Here is a 15,276-nt window from a genome sequence, read left to right on the forward strand (position 1 = left end):
GGTGAATGAATGAGGGCTACCTTTCAACCTAACAACCACCTCCCTGCTTGCCTAGCCTGGAGTTCCTGCCTGCACCCCCAGGTCCCGCACTATGGCCGCACACCCCAGGGTCGCAGGCCACACCCTGGTACCCCCAATCCCCTATGCCAATGAAGCACCTGGAAGTACCTGCAGATCCTCGTCCTCCTCCTCCTTGGCAGCAGCTGCCTCAGGACTTGGTCCAGGAAGCCAACATGCGGGAGAAATTCCACCTGGAAGAAGATACACAAGACTCAGAACGTGGGTTTTCATGTGCTTCGTGAGGTCACACAAAGATCACCACATCGTCCCAACCCCTTCAAAGCTTGCTGTCTCTGATGCTACAAGTTACAAACGCTTCTTTGCCTTAGCAGCCCAATCGTGTTCCAGCAGCACCACTGTGGGAGAGCGCAAAACAAACTTTGTAGGAAAGCTAGGAATTACAGAGTTCATAAATACACCCCAGAGATAAGATACGTCACCCCTGGTACATATTTCTGAATTAGAGGCACATAAGATTGAAACAGGGAATGAGCTTTATCCTCAAGAAACAGGTCAGCCTTTAGTGATTATAGCTCCAGAGGCAAGGCTCTTCCACGCTGTACACTCATGGAACAAAACTAAAATCACACATAGCCAGTTATTGATCCTATCCGTGGAATGCACGTTATACACTTACCCACACAAGAATCCTCAAGGTCCTCCAGAGAGGTGCTCTCTGAAGCCAGGGGATAGATGGTTCTCTCCATGAGGATCCTGAGGAGAAGAGCATGAACACGAAGCGAAGGGGCGCACAGGAAAAAGCTGGCAAAGGAAGCTGAAGCAGAAATCAGCAAAGAAGGGAACTGGAAGTAAGTTATGCAGAAGTGGAGAGCAGAGTGTCCCCAAGAGACCAGAGTTACCTTCAGCCCTTAGACAGGCTGAGGGAGCCTAATTCCAGCTGGATTGCATTTGGGTTCCTGTCACTCCCAGACAAACTCAGTTCTCTTTTATATATATACTTTCGGGACTCATTTTTTTTTTTTTTTTAATTGAAGCATAGTTGACACGAAATATCATGTTAGCTTCAGGTGGACATCATAGTGATTGGACAAGATTTGCCTTATGCTACACTCACTACAAGTGTAGTTACCTCCATCACCAGAGATACAATTAAAATATCATTGACCATATTCCCTATTCTGTGCCTTTCATCCCGGTGACATGTTCATCCCATAACAGGAACACCTCTCTGCTCTTCCCTCTTCTCTCTCCATGACCTTCACTATGAATTCATCCCAAATAGGAATTTTTCATCTTGAAGGAAAGCTTATCTGTTTTCCTTTAAAACAAGGTTTCTAGGCAATGATGTCAGGAAGGTCACTGAGATAGCCATCAACCATTGGCCAGCCAAACTGCATGGTGAGTGGCCACCCGAAGGAAGCCAACGTGACAGCGCCCTGGTGATTGGCCAGGGCATGGTGGTGACATCACAAGAAGGAATTCCCTTGCCCCAGAGCTGTTTTAAAAGCTCGGCAACAGCCAAGGCTGCACAGAGGAGAGAGATGGCGCTTCAGCTACAGCTCTTCCTGCTATTCCTAGCATTCTCTGACCTTTTTTCTGCCCTGCCCATGGCAAGCCCTCTGCCCACTCCTCCTGCCCTGGGCCGTTTACCAACACTCTGCAGTCCACCTTCGTGTTTGCACCTACCTTTGCAACCCTGTGTGGTCCTGAGGTCCTCAAACCTTCATCCGGCGACTCCTGGACCCTTTTCCCACTATGAGGATGGCCCAGCTGCTCAGGAACACATCTCATTTGGCACATGGCAGTGGGACACTGGAAATCAGTTCACCATGGATTCTCAGCCAGCTGGTTCCCACACCTTTGGGTTCACAACAGGGCTCAGCACAGGAAAGCTGAGTCCACAACCTGAGGGAGCACTGGGCACATTACTATTCTGGAGCCCTCCAAACCAGCTCAGCACAGGGACCATGAATGAATTGAATGTCAATCCGTCCCTGATGTCCACAATCTTTAGAACGCCTACAGACACCAGGGAGAGCGGGACTTTTACAAAATATATAAGTACTGGGGGAAGGAATCACCACATCATTGGACACAGTGCAAGTCCTTGGACCACAAATCCTGATACCACGAGCTGGCTGAACCAGCTCAGCAGTGGACAAAGTAACCCCCCAGACACCTGGCTGACCAGGAGCCCACAGACCACAAACCCTCCAACAAAGTATAACAAGCAGAAAGTCAGTCCCCATAAGAGAGCACCAACCAGGAACCCAAAGACTGGGAGTCTTCTGAACCAATTTAATACTACTGGGCAGATGAGTCCCACAGACACTGGGTGGACAAGGAGCCCTACCACAAACAGGCCACTCCAGTGTAGCACAAGGCAAGTAAGTCCAGAGAATACCAGGCTTGCCAAGGGTCAAGAAACCATGAGTCCTGCATCCCAGCTCAGTATTGGGAAAAGGATTCACCTGAATAACACCATCACCATATGCCCTTGGAACTGGAGTCCAAAAACTCAGCTCTCTACTAGGACAGGCAGGCCCCTGGAGAGTGGGCTTCTCACGTGCCCTTGGATCTGGAAACCAACACCTCAGGTCTATCCTGGGCCTAGCAGGCACCTGAACATCAGGCTCACCATGTGCCCTTGGACCTGGAGATCAAGAAAGGAGCCCTGGGCTAGGCCAAGCAGACAACTTGACAGTAGGATCACCATGTGCCCATGGACCAGAAGACCAACAACTCAGCTCTCTGCTAGGCCAAACAGGAGCCAACTTATCATGTGTCCATGGACCTGGAGACCAACAACTCAGCACTTTACTAGGCCAAGCAGGCACCTGGACATCAGGCTTACCATGTGCACTTGGGACTGGAGACCAATGCAGCTCTTCATGAAGCCAAGTAGGAACCTGGACAGCAGGTTTACCACGTGCACTTTGGACTGGAGAACAACAACCCAACTCTCTATTAGGCCAAGCATGAACCTGGACAGCAGGCTTGCCATGTGCCCTTGGACCTGGAGCCCAAAAAAGGAACCCTGGGCTAGGCCAAGCAGACACTTTGACAGTGGGATCACCATGTACCCTTGGACCTGGAGACCAAAAACACAGCTCTGTACGAGGCCAGGAGGGTACCTAGACAGCAGGCTCAACATGTGTCCTTCGATGTCAATAACAACAACTCAGCTTTACACTTGGCCAAGCAGGCAGCTGGAGAATGGGCTCATCATGTGCCCTTGGACCTGGAAACCAACAACTCAGCTCTATCCTGGGCCAAGCAGAAACCTTGACAGCGGGCACCTGGACAGTAGGCTCACCATGTGCTCTTGGAGCTGGAGAACAACAATGCAGCTCTGCACTAGGCCAAGCAGGAACGTGGACAGCAGGGGCACCAGGTGCCTTTGGGCCCGGAGATCAACAACACAGCTCTCAATTAGGCCAAACAGGAACCTGGACAACAGGGTTAACATGTGCCCTTGGACCTGGCAACCAATAACAGAGCACTGGGCTAGGCCAAGCAGATACCTTGACAGTGGGCTCACCGTGTACCCTTGGACCTGGAGACCAACAATGCAGCTCTGTGCTAGGCCAAGCCGGCAACTAGACAGTGAGTTCACCATGCGACCTTGGATTTGGATTCTTCCTTTCCCCCAGAGCATAGAGCACCCAAACAATGGGCTTGCCACTTGGTCTCTCATTAGGAGACCTCCAAACCTGCTCAGCCTTGCACCGATGTGTCCACTGGATCCATGGAAACCTGGGAGACTTCAAACTGTGATTCCTCCATTCCAACCTATCACTGCGCTACAGAGACACGGGGACACCAGCCTAACCCAAATTCCTCTGAATGCGTGCCTTTCAACTCTGCAGACAAGGGGACATTGGAGTCCCTTCTCACCTTGGATTTACTTCACATTTGTACCAAGCATCTCCCTGTCTCTCGGTGATGTCCATGTGGCCTGCTATCTGTGCATTATTTATTTTGCGGGGAGTTCTCCTCCTCCTCAGAAGAAAATGGCACCATGCCGTGGGAGATGAAATAGTCCAGTGGTTTGAAGACTTTGTATTAAAACTCAGGGCAGGAAAGGAGAAGGGGGGATGGGAGGGCATTGGGGAGACCCAGGCCTGGAGAACTATGGAGACATTGTCTGAGATCCTCCAGTTGAAGGAGAGGTGCTCCATCCTCAAGGGAGAGGTGGAGGTCTTAAAACAAGAGGCCAAGCAGTGCAGTGAGAGGCAGGCACAGCTCCATGAGGTGGAGAGGTTCTTCATGCAAATGAAAGTCTTCCTGGAAGTTTCTGCCTTACAGAGTGTGACGCCTGTGCACCCACCCAGGATAGCATAGAAGGGGAGCTGGGAAAAGTGTGGTCATGTCCAGGATTGGGGGTTGGTACAAATGTGAATATTACTTTAATTAATAATAAAAATAGTTATTTTTAAAAAAACAATTAAAAAACAATCATTTCTGAATGAGTAATTTATGAGAACCATCCTTGGGGGATTGTAATGTGCAGCCTGGCTTGCAGGCACTCCTGTCCCTTATGAGTCATAACATTCTCCTGATGCTGGGCAGGGGTCTCCATGGCTCTGAGAAAGTGTCGGTGAATCATGCCCAGCTGACACAGCATAACCTGCCTGCCTCCTCAAAACATTCAGACATACTTATTTCTGGATCTCAAGCACAGCTGTTGAGGTCAGCACCGTTCTTATTGGAAGAAAAGGAGAAGCAGTGTGTCTATATCCAGGTATTTCTGCATAAAGCATTTCTGGCTGAGACCTCCCAGCACATTGTTGCTAAACTTGAGGTTGGACACTGATGTTTTCACTTCAAACTGTGGCCATGGCAGCAGGTGTTTCTCCGCAACAGGTTCCTGTGTGATACAGGCCTTTGAAGAGCAAATGTTACAAGGCCAGGGAACCAGGGTGAGGGAGTCCAGAGGCATGGGACCATTCCCTGTCTCTCGGTGAGAAGGTGTGGGGTCTGGACGGTAGGCAGAGTGGTGTGAGGGGCCAGGATGGTGGGCTCTGTTCTGTCCAAAGAAACACCGCAGGAATTGGGGGAGACATGCGGGATTCAGATTGGGTGCTTTAGGTGCCTGGCTGTTTGCAGAGTAAGGCACAGTGCGAGAGAGGTGGGAATAGGTGCACCTTGCAGACTGTAGGGTCTGCTTGTGTATGAAGGAAAGGGACCCCTTGCAAGAGGCAGAGCCGAGGTTCTATGATAAAGTGGACACTGGGGGTCAGAAGGGAGTAGGAAGGTGAGATTCTAGGATGGCCCATCCTGAGAAATGTTGTTCCTTCTTAGCTCCAGGGATGTGGGCTGGAAGCTCAGGTGAGTTGCAAATCCCTGTGAGCTGGGGCCCACCTGTGGCTCCTGCTGAAGTTGCATGGGAAGAGCCTAGAGCTGTGGCCCCTGGGCTGAGCTCAGTCAAGGCAGTGTGCTCATAGCAGCTGGGCATAAATGGATGGAGCCATGCAGAAGCTCCTTCTGGGGTTGGGAAGTGAACATCAGGGGGCCTTAGGAAGTGGGAGGCTTGACTTCTAAGATGGATGGTGTCTGAGCTAATTTGACAGCGCTGCTTTCAGGAGCCAGTGTGGAGGCTGGTGGAGTCCAGGTCACTTCGATGTAAGTCCAGGTCACTTCGATGTAAGTGGGATATGGGTCGCTTCTGTGATCCCAGCACTTGGAACTTCCTGTGCTTAGCTGCTCACACCCTGCTCAATATAACCTGGTTTCCACAAACATCAGGCTCCTGGGTGGCTGGTACCCCAGAGTGGCTCGCCTCTTGAATCCCCTTTCCCTCATCACTAAAATGGGGGCAACTTGGTTGGGGTGGTGGTTTTTTAGCAGGAGGCCAGAGATGGTGGGGTTGGGGAGGTGATCCTCAAGGACAGGGGATAGATGCAGCCAAAGGGAGGGAGAGACGAAGGGGAGGAGACTCTGAGCCAGGTCCTTGTGCCGGCCTTTCCTCTCCCAAGGCAAAACATCAGCTCTGGGAGGACAACATTCTGCGTGCTGTCTCTGTCCCACACCTGGCCTTTTCTGCCCCTGAGGGTCACAGGGCATCACAGCCCAGCACCTGCCCAGTAACAGACCAGCCCCAGACCCCTCCTGCTTCTTTCACTACTGCCTGACACCCACATCTTAGGGTTCTGGGGCTGTTAGGGATACTTGGAGATCCAGAGAGCCAGGGTGGCACTGCTAGTCTTAGGGACTATTCTGAGGTGTGCTGACAGGTGGAGCACCTGCTACAGAGAGGTAGGGAGGTAGAGGGGTCGATTTACAGATTCACAGAAAGCTGCCATAGTTCAGAAACGTCCCTTCACAGGGGCACTCTTCACCCCTTTGTTTCTTTCTAGTCTTTCGTCTTTTACAAATAAAACTGCAGTGAACCATTGTGCAGAGTGAGTCATGGGATCTTAAATTTTCATTTCTGGGATGAAGGTCCAGGAGAGTGCTTGCTAGGTCATAGGGTTTATGTTTCACTTCTATAGAACCTATCAAACTGTCCTACCAGCGTTGCTCTTCCATTTACATTCCCACCCGAAATGTAGTACTGTATTTTATATTAACCAGCTGTCCTAACAGGTGGGTAGTCATGATAACTCTCAGGTTTTCATTTGCATTTCCCTCATGGCGAGTGAGTTTGTCCATGTTTTCTTGTGCTAATTTTCCATCTGCATGTTCTCTTTGATGTAATATCTGATGGGCTGTACCTTCATTCAGCCTCTCTTGACAGCTCATCCTCCCCAAGGTTGCAGCACAGAGAGGGAGGGGCAGGAAGGTGGGCTGGAAGCTGAGCAGTCCTTAAGTGCACTCCTGCACTCCTGGGCCCACCAGGAAGGCAGGGGCAGGACGCTGGTTTGGAGGGTCCACCCCCCTGGTGCCGCCCCTCCCCTGCAGTCCTGACAGTGGACAGAGGGGTGGGGAGTGCTGCTGAAGGGCTGTGATATGAGGAAGTAAATCCCCTTCAACTGTGGGATTTGGCCAGAGTCGAAGAGGTGGACGGAGGAACAGAAAAGGGGGTCTGGGAGCTTTGACTGCTCCCTGCACAGCCAAGGCCCCCAGGGCTGATGAAGAGGCTGAAGGGGTGTGCTTTCATTCACTGTGCTTCTCACTGGAGTCCAGGCAGAGCGTGCGGAAGACGGGAGAGGGCGCAGGATGTGGGATGGAAATGCTGTGCCTCCTTTTCCTAAGTCTGTTTTCTGACCCAGGAAATTCGTGTTCCTGAGTTTAACAAGGGAAACATGTGCCTTGAGTTTGCTCCCTGCTCAGAATTCTCACAGATGAGTGTTCACCCCATGTGCTCTCCACACCCCCTGGCTTTTCCTATGCCTGGCAGGTCTGAGGGTGGTTACCAGGTGCCTTCCTTCTCTGGGAGCACTGCCTGGGTGGCTCTAAAGGGCGGCGCCTGGCCATCCACGCCTGTCCCCGTCCTGCTCCGGTGCCCTCCTCATTTCAAAGTTAAGGAGACGGTGTTGGCGCGGTGTAGGGCAGTCACTGGAGATCGCGTGGGCAACCTCTCTGCCAGGCTTGGCTCTGCTTACCAGCTGCTGAGCTCCCCCAAGTCTGCGCCCTCCAAGGACACCGTTTGGAAAACACACTTAAACGCAGCAGTCGGGGCAGAGTAAACCTAGGAACCACCTTAAATAATAATGATAATATGCTATGTGATTCCCAACCAGTGTGACTTTCCTAAGTGATCGATCAACCCCGCTTCTCATTTCCGTGTCGCCTGGCCCAGCTACACCTCTGCGGATTGGAGGGCACCAAGGAGCAATGCCCTGCGAGCGGGGACTGTGCGCACAGGACGCGCTCCTCTTACCGCAGCTGCCCGGCGTCTGCCGGGGGAGACAGTGCAGAGCTGCGAACACACACCTGCAAAGGCGGCAGCGGCGGCAGGTCCAGGCTCCGGGTATCAGGGCGCCGCGTTCCCTGAGTGGACAGAGAGGCGGCACCAGCGGGGTGGGCGCGCATGCGCTACCCGCGCCCCTCCGCGCCCCGCCCTTCGTGTCCGCGCCCCTCCACGTCCCGCCCCGCCCCTCCACCCCCCTCCACGCCCCTCCACGCCCCGCCCTTTGTGCCCGCGCCCCTCCACGCCCCTCCACGACCCGACCCGCCAGGCCCCCAGACTGAGAGGCAGCATCAGCGGGGTCTGCGCGCATGCGCTACCCGCCCCCTCCACGCCCCGCCCTTTGTGCCCGCGCCCCTGCACGCCCCGCCGCGCCCCTCCACGGCCCGCCCCGCCCCTGTTCGCCCCGCCCTTGGTGGCCGCGCCCCTGCACGCCCCGCCCCGCGGCTGCACGCCCCGCCCGGCCCCCAGACAGAAAGGCGGCACCAGCGGGGTCGGCGCGCATGCGCTACCCGCGCCCCTCCACGCCCCGCCCTTCCTGTCCGCGCCCCTCCATGCCCCGCCCCGCCCCTCCACGCCCGGCCCCGCCCCTCTACGCCCCCCTACGCCCCGCCCTTTTCCCCGCGCCCCTCCACGCCCCGCCCCGCACCTCCACACCCCGCCCGGCCCCCAGCCCTTCGTGTCCACGCCCCTCCACGCCCCGCCCCGCCCGGCCCCCAGACAGAGAGGCGGCATCAGCGGAGTGGGCGCGCTTGCGCTACCCGCGCGCCTCCACGCCCCGCCCTTTGTGTCCGCGCCCCTCCACGCCCGCCCCGACCCTCCACACCCCGCCCGGCCCCAGCCCTTCGTGTCCGCGCTCCTCCACGCCCCGCCCCTCCACGCCCCTCCACGCCCCTCCACGCCACCAACTGCTATCCCGCGCCCCTCCACGCCCCGCCCCGCCCCTCCAGGCCCCTCCACGCCCCGCCCCGCCCGGCCCCCAGACAGAGAGGCAGCATCAGCGGGGTCGCGCGCATGCGCTACCGGCGCCCCTCAAGCCCCGCCCCACCCGGCCCCCAGACAGAGGCAGCATCAGCGGGATGGGTGGGCGCGCATGCGCTACCCGCTCCCCTCCACGCCCCGCCCTTTGTGTCCGCGCCCCTCCACGCCCCGCCCCGCCCCTCCACGCCCGGCCCCGCCCCTGTACGCCCCTCCACGCCCCGCCCTTCGTGTCCGCGCCCCTCCACGCCCCGCCCTTCGTGTCCGCGCCCCTCCACGCCCCGCCCCGCCGCTGCACGCCCCTCCACGCCCCCAACCCCTACCCCGCGCCCTCCGCCCGCGCCCGCTCCCCTCCGCAAGGTCAAGCCCCGCTGCTCCCCCCGCCCAACGCTCAGCCCGCTCCCGCAGGCACACACCTCTGCCTCCGGTCGTGCTCGCAGTAACGGCCGGCGCGGTGGGCGGGGCCTACGCAGCAGGTGCCCAGGGCGCAGGTGCCGCCCTTCCTGCAGCCGCGCAGCGGCGGGGGCGCGCCTGCTGGGGGGACACCTGGGTGCTGGCGTCCGCTGCCTCCTGGCCCTTCGCGGTGACGCCCCCGAGAGCGCCTCATGAGCCTGCCCCGAGAGGCAGGAAGCTTCACCTCCAGGCCCATGTGTGTTTGCTCAGGTAAACCCTGCTTGTCAACTTAAGGATTCAAAACGAACTGCCAGGGGTCCTGGAGGGTCAGGAACCGGCTCGGGACCCAAGGAGAAACCCTGGCCCCAGCAAGGAGCATTTTCCCTCTTCCTTCCTTTCCTATGTTAAAGTCAGGCTGTGACTTGCCTGGACAGTGATTAAAACCAGGCCTTCAGGGCGGGGACCGCCCACAGCTTTCGATGACGACAGAAACCCCCCCAACCCCTTGTCCCCCCCAGAGGGACATCATCGCCTGGGGTCTGGAGCCGGAGGGTCTGCAATAAGCCGAACAAGGTGCGCTTTGCGCTCGGAGTGGGATAGTTGCTTGGGATATGTTTCCATCACACTCCTCTAGGCCTGTGTGCAAATGCAACATTGTACCCATGAAAGGGCACGACTTGTTTTCACTTCAGAGGAGCACGTCGCTCGGACACAGTTTTCGCTTTATAGTACCTCATCATGTGAAGATGATAAAATGAGCTCTGTTGGGGTTTTCATTTTATGCTTAATGTATTCCAGGCTGCTCTCAGATCCTAAACTGGGAGACCAGTGACGGAGATGACCACAAAGCTACTTGGGGGACAAGGCGACTTACCACCTTGGAAAGCCCTGAGGTAGGGACTTGAGTCCTGGGGCCGCCAGCCATCCATGCTCCCATTCCCCTCCCCAGAGTTCTTGAGGGTCCAGTTGAGTGTTTTCTGCTGGAGCTTCTGGGCTGTAGCATGGTTGATTTCTTCTCTGTTACCCTTAATGTTTCCGTGATGACCCTTTGAAAACATTGAAAGTATGAGACTGATGATGACTAAACAATAAATATACAATAAAAAGGGAGTATAAATAAAATGTTTCTTACGGTTGTCTCCCAAGGGGGTGACGTGTAATGCCAAACTGACAAAAAACAGAAGCCTAGAATGTTTAAAGAAAGTTATTGAAGTTTAAAATATTAAAAGTAGAAATGTACATATGCTTAAAATGTAAAGCAATCATATATAAACATAAGTATATTCAATATGTAATGTATAATAAATATTACGCCATCATTTTGTAACTTGTAGATGTAACTTAATTAATGTTGTTGTGACTTAGATTTTGAGACCAAGGGAGTGTGCACGTCCCTTAATGAGAAGGAACATTTCTGCATGCACTGCAGTTTATTTATTCTGGAGGCTTTTGGATGCCCCTCTTGGCCCTGAGACCTGGATGATGTGTGTCCTTACCTAACAGGGTGTCTCCGGGTCCTTTCCCACTGACAGGTCTGGTATAAGCGTCTCTTTCTCTCTCCAGTACATTGAAGATCAATTTCCAAGGAAGTGTAGCTCTGTTTCCAAGGAAGTCGAGTCTTACCGGGTTTTGTATTTGAAGGGATCTTTACTCCAGGTCGTGGAATAACTGCATTAGGACATAAGATGGGTAAGGAAAGAAGAAACAGATCTTTCCTCTTCTTCTCCAGGCCGTGAGAAAGAGCAGTGAGATCTCTGCGTTCTGCTGTGGAAGCCCATTAGGCAGTGAGCTGCTGTGACAGGCAGGGCCCATGCTGAGCCTCCAGGACTGTCCCCTCAGTGAGCCCTGGTGGGGGTGGGGTGAGGGCTGGAGACTTGGGCTGATTCTCCCCTCAGTGGTGTCAACAGGGCTGACAGCAACAGGAGTAGTCAATCCCTGATGTCGTGGCTAAGGCAACAAGCCTTTCCCTCACCGAAAAAAAAACAAAACAAAACACAAAACACAATTAAAATCCCAACAAGAAAAGTTTTCACAGGAAAATGGAAATTTTATACTGCATACCCTTGTATGGTGGTGAGGGCCCAGCTAGAGAAGGGAGCCCTTGGGTGGGACATGGGTCCCAAAAGTCTTGACTGGGGAGCATGAATATAAAGGGAGACATTTCCCCAGGAATGATTTCTGAGGATGTATCGATCCTTCCACAGACTGAGCCTTTTCTCTCTGCCCAGCACAGTGGTGACTGTGTCATATACGTTACCCATTTAATACAGTATGCCTCTGGGGCAGTGTTTTTATGATCCCCCATGTAAAAGGAGAGGCAAGGGAGGCTTAGTTTAAGTCCCTGTGGCAGTTAGATCTTCAAACAATAGGTAATTTTATGAGAAGAAGCCTACAGGGTGCTCAGTGTGTGAAGACCACGGAGTTGGGAGGGCACTCCCCACTCACTGTCTGATGTTAAGCTCTGGATCCAAGAAGGGAGTGATTGCCAAAATCAGGCCTTGGGCCCTTTTATCATCACTGAAGAGGATGCTTTGCCACTCTGGGGCAAATCATCCTGCGATTTTAATATAAAAACAGCTTTCTAGAAATAGCCTGCTTCCTCCAAGGATGAAATAGTCTTTGATACTGATTTAATTTTCAAAACCTTTAAATGTGAGATTTACTCCAGAGGCTGATAAATAAAGCAATAGAGCCAAGGGAATTGGTGAGCCTGGCTCCTGTGGGCCTCCCAAGGACTAGTTCTGTGAGCTGCCAGGACCCCGGCGGGACCAGGAGACCTGGCTAGGCAAACCCTCTGGAGGAGGACCCCTCACACCTTCGGGCAAGCATCTGTGATTGCAGGCATGGCAAATACCTTTGAACCTAATGCTTATTACTTGTTCGCTGCATAGTTTAGTTATATATAAAAGTATATGACTCTAAATCAAGAGAAACTCTTTTGAGCAAAATGGGTTGTACGCTAAAATAAAACCATGTGTAGTCTAAAGGGCTATACTTCTTTGAATAAGAAATTTTGAAACTTCAGTTTACATGATAATATCGAACGAATTCAAACCATTCTTATGACATTCACGTTCTAAGAGTAGTATCCCATATTGTATTTCCTCCCATACTACCTTTCATTATATTTTGTTTGTGGTCGCTTTTGAATATACCCAAGAAGCAGGATAATGATTCACTGAACTGGGGTTCAGAGATTAAGTGTCAACCTTTGCCAATCTCATTTATTCAGCACCCACCCCCCATTTTTTTTTTTTTCTGGAGTCTTTGAAACCAAATCTCAGAAATCATGATAACTTCTGTGTCAAATAAGGTTCTGAAAATATACACTTTACAAGGAACCTGTAGGAAAAGCAAAGGAAATGTCTTGCCAGCAAGACAGGATTGAGAAGCCAGAAAGAGGGATGGAATGTCCTGTCTCTGGCTATTTGCCTAAGGCAGCTCCAGGAAGGGAAAGGGCTGTCACGTGCTCTTATTTACCCACAGGTATTGTCAAAAGTGCTTTGCATTTCAGGGCAGAGAAGCCCAGGTTCCCTTGGTGAGCAAGGCCCAGCTGGAAGCAGCTGCCTGAGAAGGGCTGCAAGCCTGGTGTGGGGCAGCTGATCCCTGGCTCTGGGGAAGGTTCTTCCTTGTTATCAGCTGTAAACAGATAAGATTGGAGCCAAGCCACCCACCAGACCTCCAGTGGAGCTCCTGACTCCCTTTGAGCTGACACAAGGTGTGTGGGAAGTGGGACACCCTGTCCCAGGACTTAAGACCACCCCACCTCTGTGTCCTCAGTACTTCAAACAAGCTCTGGGGGAAATGTTCTGCAACAAATCAGGTGTAAAGGAATTCTCTGAGAGTGCGAAGGCAGTAGTTTTCAATGTGTACTGCCTATTGGGGTCTGAGGGGAAGCTCTGAATCCCTCCTAAAGCCACACCTCAAGGCCTCCTGCTCAGAATCCCTGGGTAGAGCCCAGCATCAGGACTGTTGACGCTGCTCAGGGGACTCCAGTGTTTAGCCAGGACTGTGATTCTGCGGTCTGTGTTCTAGGTGGCTCTGTGCCCCCAGGGCTGGGAGTGCTCCTTTCTTGTCCTTGCATTCCTACCTTGTGGCCTAGGGCCTGATGCATGGTACCACACAATCTGTTGGTGTTCTTATGAATAGAGGAATAAGTGGATTATCACACCTCCACCCATTTTTCAGTGAGGAAATTGAGACGTACGAAAGTTCAGAAACTGGCCTGCGGATGTGTGACTACTGGCTGTGTGGAGGCTTGAACCCAGGCTCATCTGATCTACACTCTGGTTTGATTCAAGTTGCTTTATTTTATTATTTATGTGGACCAGGCATACTATTCTCACTGAGTCACACAGATTGTTCTATTTTAGTGGCATCCATTCTTATGACATAGACATTGATTTCTCCATTTTGTAGGTGAGAAAAGTGAAGTTTCAAGAGTTGAGGGCTTGGACAGTGTGCCTCACAGCCTCGGCCCAGGCGGTGAAAGCTGAGCTACCCCTCGCAACCAGGACAGTGTGCTGCGGACCCCTGCTGGGGGCTCAAGGCTTCTGCGTGGGCACAGTGGAAAAGACTGGGTGGAGAGTCACTGCCCCAGTTCTGCAGGTAAGGCAGGGCTTTCTAGAGCAGGAAGTATTGATTTACCCCCAAGGGGCAGTTACAGGGCAAAGTTACAGGACGTGGGCTCTGGGGGGCAGTGTTGAGAGCACTGCCTGCTAGACGGAGGGAGGTCTTGTGGGAATGACAAGCAGGACCACCAGGGTCCTTAGGAGGGGTGGAGGGCAGGAGGAGGAGCCGTGGGTGGAGCCAGGTGATGCAGGAGGAACTATGGCATGGAAAGGCCAGACCCTGGGGAAGCTCTTGGATGCTTATGCAGGAAGTCATGAAGACCCCCGTAGGGATCAAGTGGGGATTAAGAGAAAAGAATAAACTCTAAACAGACTTAACGACCAGCATCATTTTTCTCTAATTTTGGAAGATGTAATGTATTCTGATGTTAGGGTCAGGGTGGCCGGGGCCGCGGGTGGCAAAGAATTGCACAAAGAGGGGCACCTGGGTGGCTGAGTCATTAAGTGTCTGCCTTTGGCTCAGGTCATGATCCCAGGGTCCTGGGATGGAGCCCTGCTTCGGGCTCCCTACTCAGCGGGAAGCCTGCTTCCCCCTCTCCCACTCCCCCTGCTTGTGTTCCTGCTCTCACTATCTCACTCTCTGTCAAATAAAAAAATAAAATATTTTTTAAAAAATTAAAAATAAATAAGAATAAATTTAAATAAAGGAATTTCACAAAGAGTAGAGCCACAAGCAGGACAGAGTGGGTTCACTCTCCCCGGGAAGAGAGGGGCCAGACACCAAGAGACATGTGAGCCCCGAGTTTCTGTCAGGCTGGGCCTTTTGAGGGGTGTTGAAGGTCGTGAGAGGGTTGCAGCCTCCTCCATGGGGGTGAGGGGAGGGTCTGATTCTTGGCCAGGTAGAGCAGCAGGTGACAGGTTTTCGAGGTGCTCTGACCCAGATGTGGCGTATGGCCAGGCTAGAGAAGAATGTGTTTTGTAGTTGGGGTCTGCTTTCAGCATGTAGGGCACTGTGACCTAGAAGAACAGGCAGGGCCAACTGCAGACACTGGTGATGGTCACTGATTATCAATGCAGTGAAAAGACAACATACTGAATGGGAGAAAATATTTGCAAACTGCCTAACTGATAAAGGCTTAATATCCAAATTATTAGAGACTCATACAACTCAATAACACAAAAACAAATAGAAGTTACAAAATTGGCAGAGTTCAGAATAGACATTTTCCCAAAGAAAACACGCAGATGGCGAACAAATACATAAAGAGAGGTTCAACACCATGTGTCACCAGGGAAATGCAAATCAAAACCCAAAGAGATGGCACCTGACACCCGTCAGAAATGCTAGTGGTAAAAAGACCAGAAATAACACGGGTCGACCAAAATGTGGAGGAAAGCTCTGTTGTTGTGATTGTCAATGGGTGCAGCCACTATGGAAAATGGTATCAAGTTTTCTCAAAA

The 15,276-nt window shown here is 52.8% G+C and overlaps 1 long non-coding RNA gene across 1 annotated transcript; it reads left to right on the top strand.

Annotated features, from left to right (window-relative positions):
* Positions 1–9,244: 9,244 nt before the first annotated feature.
* Positions 9,245–10,923, top strand: LOC135365232 (uncharacterized). Its single transcript, XR_010412868.1, has 3 exons — positions 9,245–9,514; positions 10,043–10,137; positions 10,808–10,923. It is a non-coding gene; the product is annotated as an uncharacterized LOC135365232 (long non-coding RNA).
* The last annotated feature ends 4,353 nt before the right edge of the window (positions 10,924–15,276 follow it).

This window comes from Mirounga angustirostris, unplaced genomic scaffold (assembly GCF_029215605.1).
Source record: "Mirounga angustirostris isolate CCGP_5_RB_7025 unplaced genomic scaffold, mMirAng1.0.hap1 SCAF_7, whole genome shotgun sequence".
Taxonomy (NCBI): Eukaryota; Metazoa; Chordata; class Mammalia; order Carnivora; family Phocidae; genus Mirounga; species Mirounga angustirostris.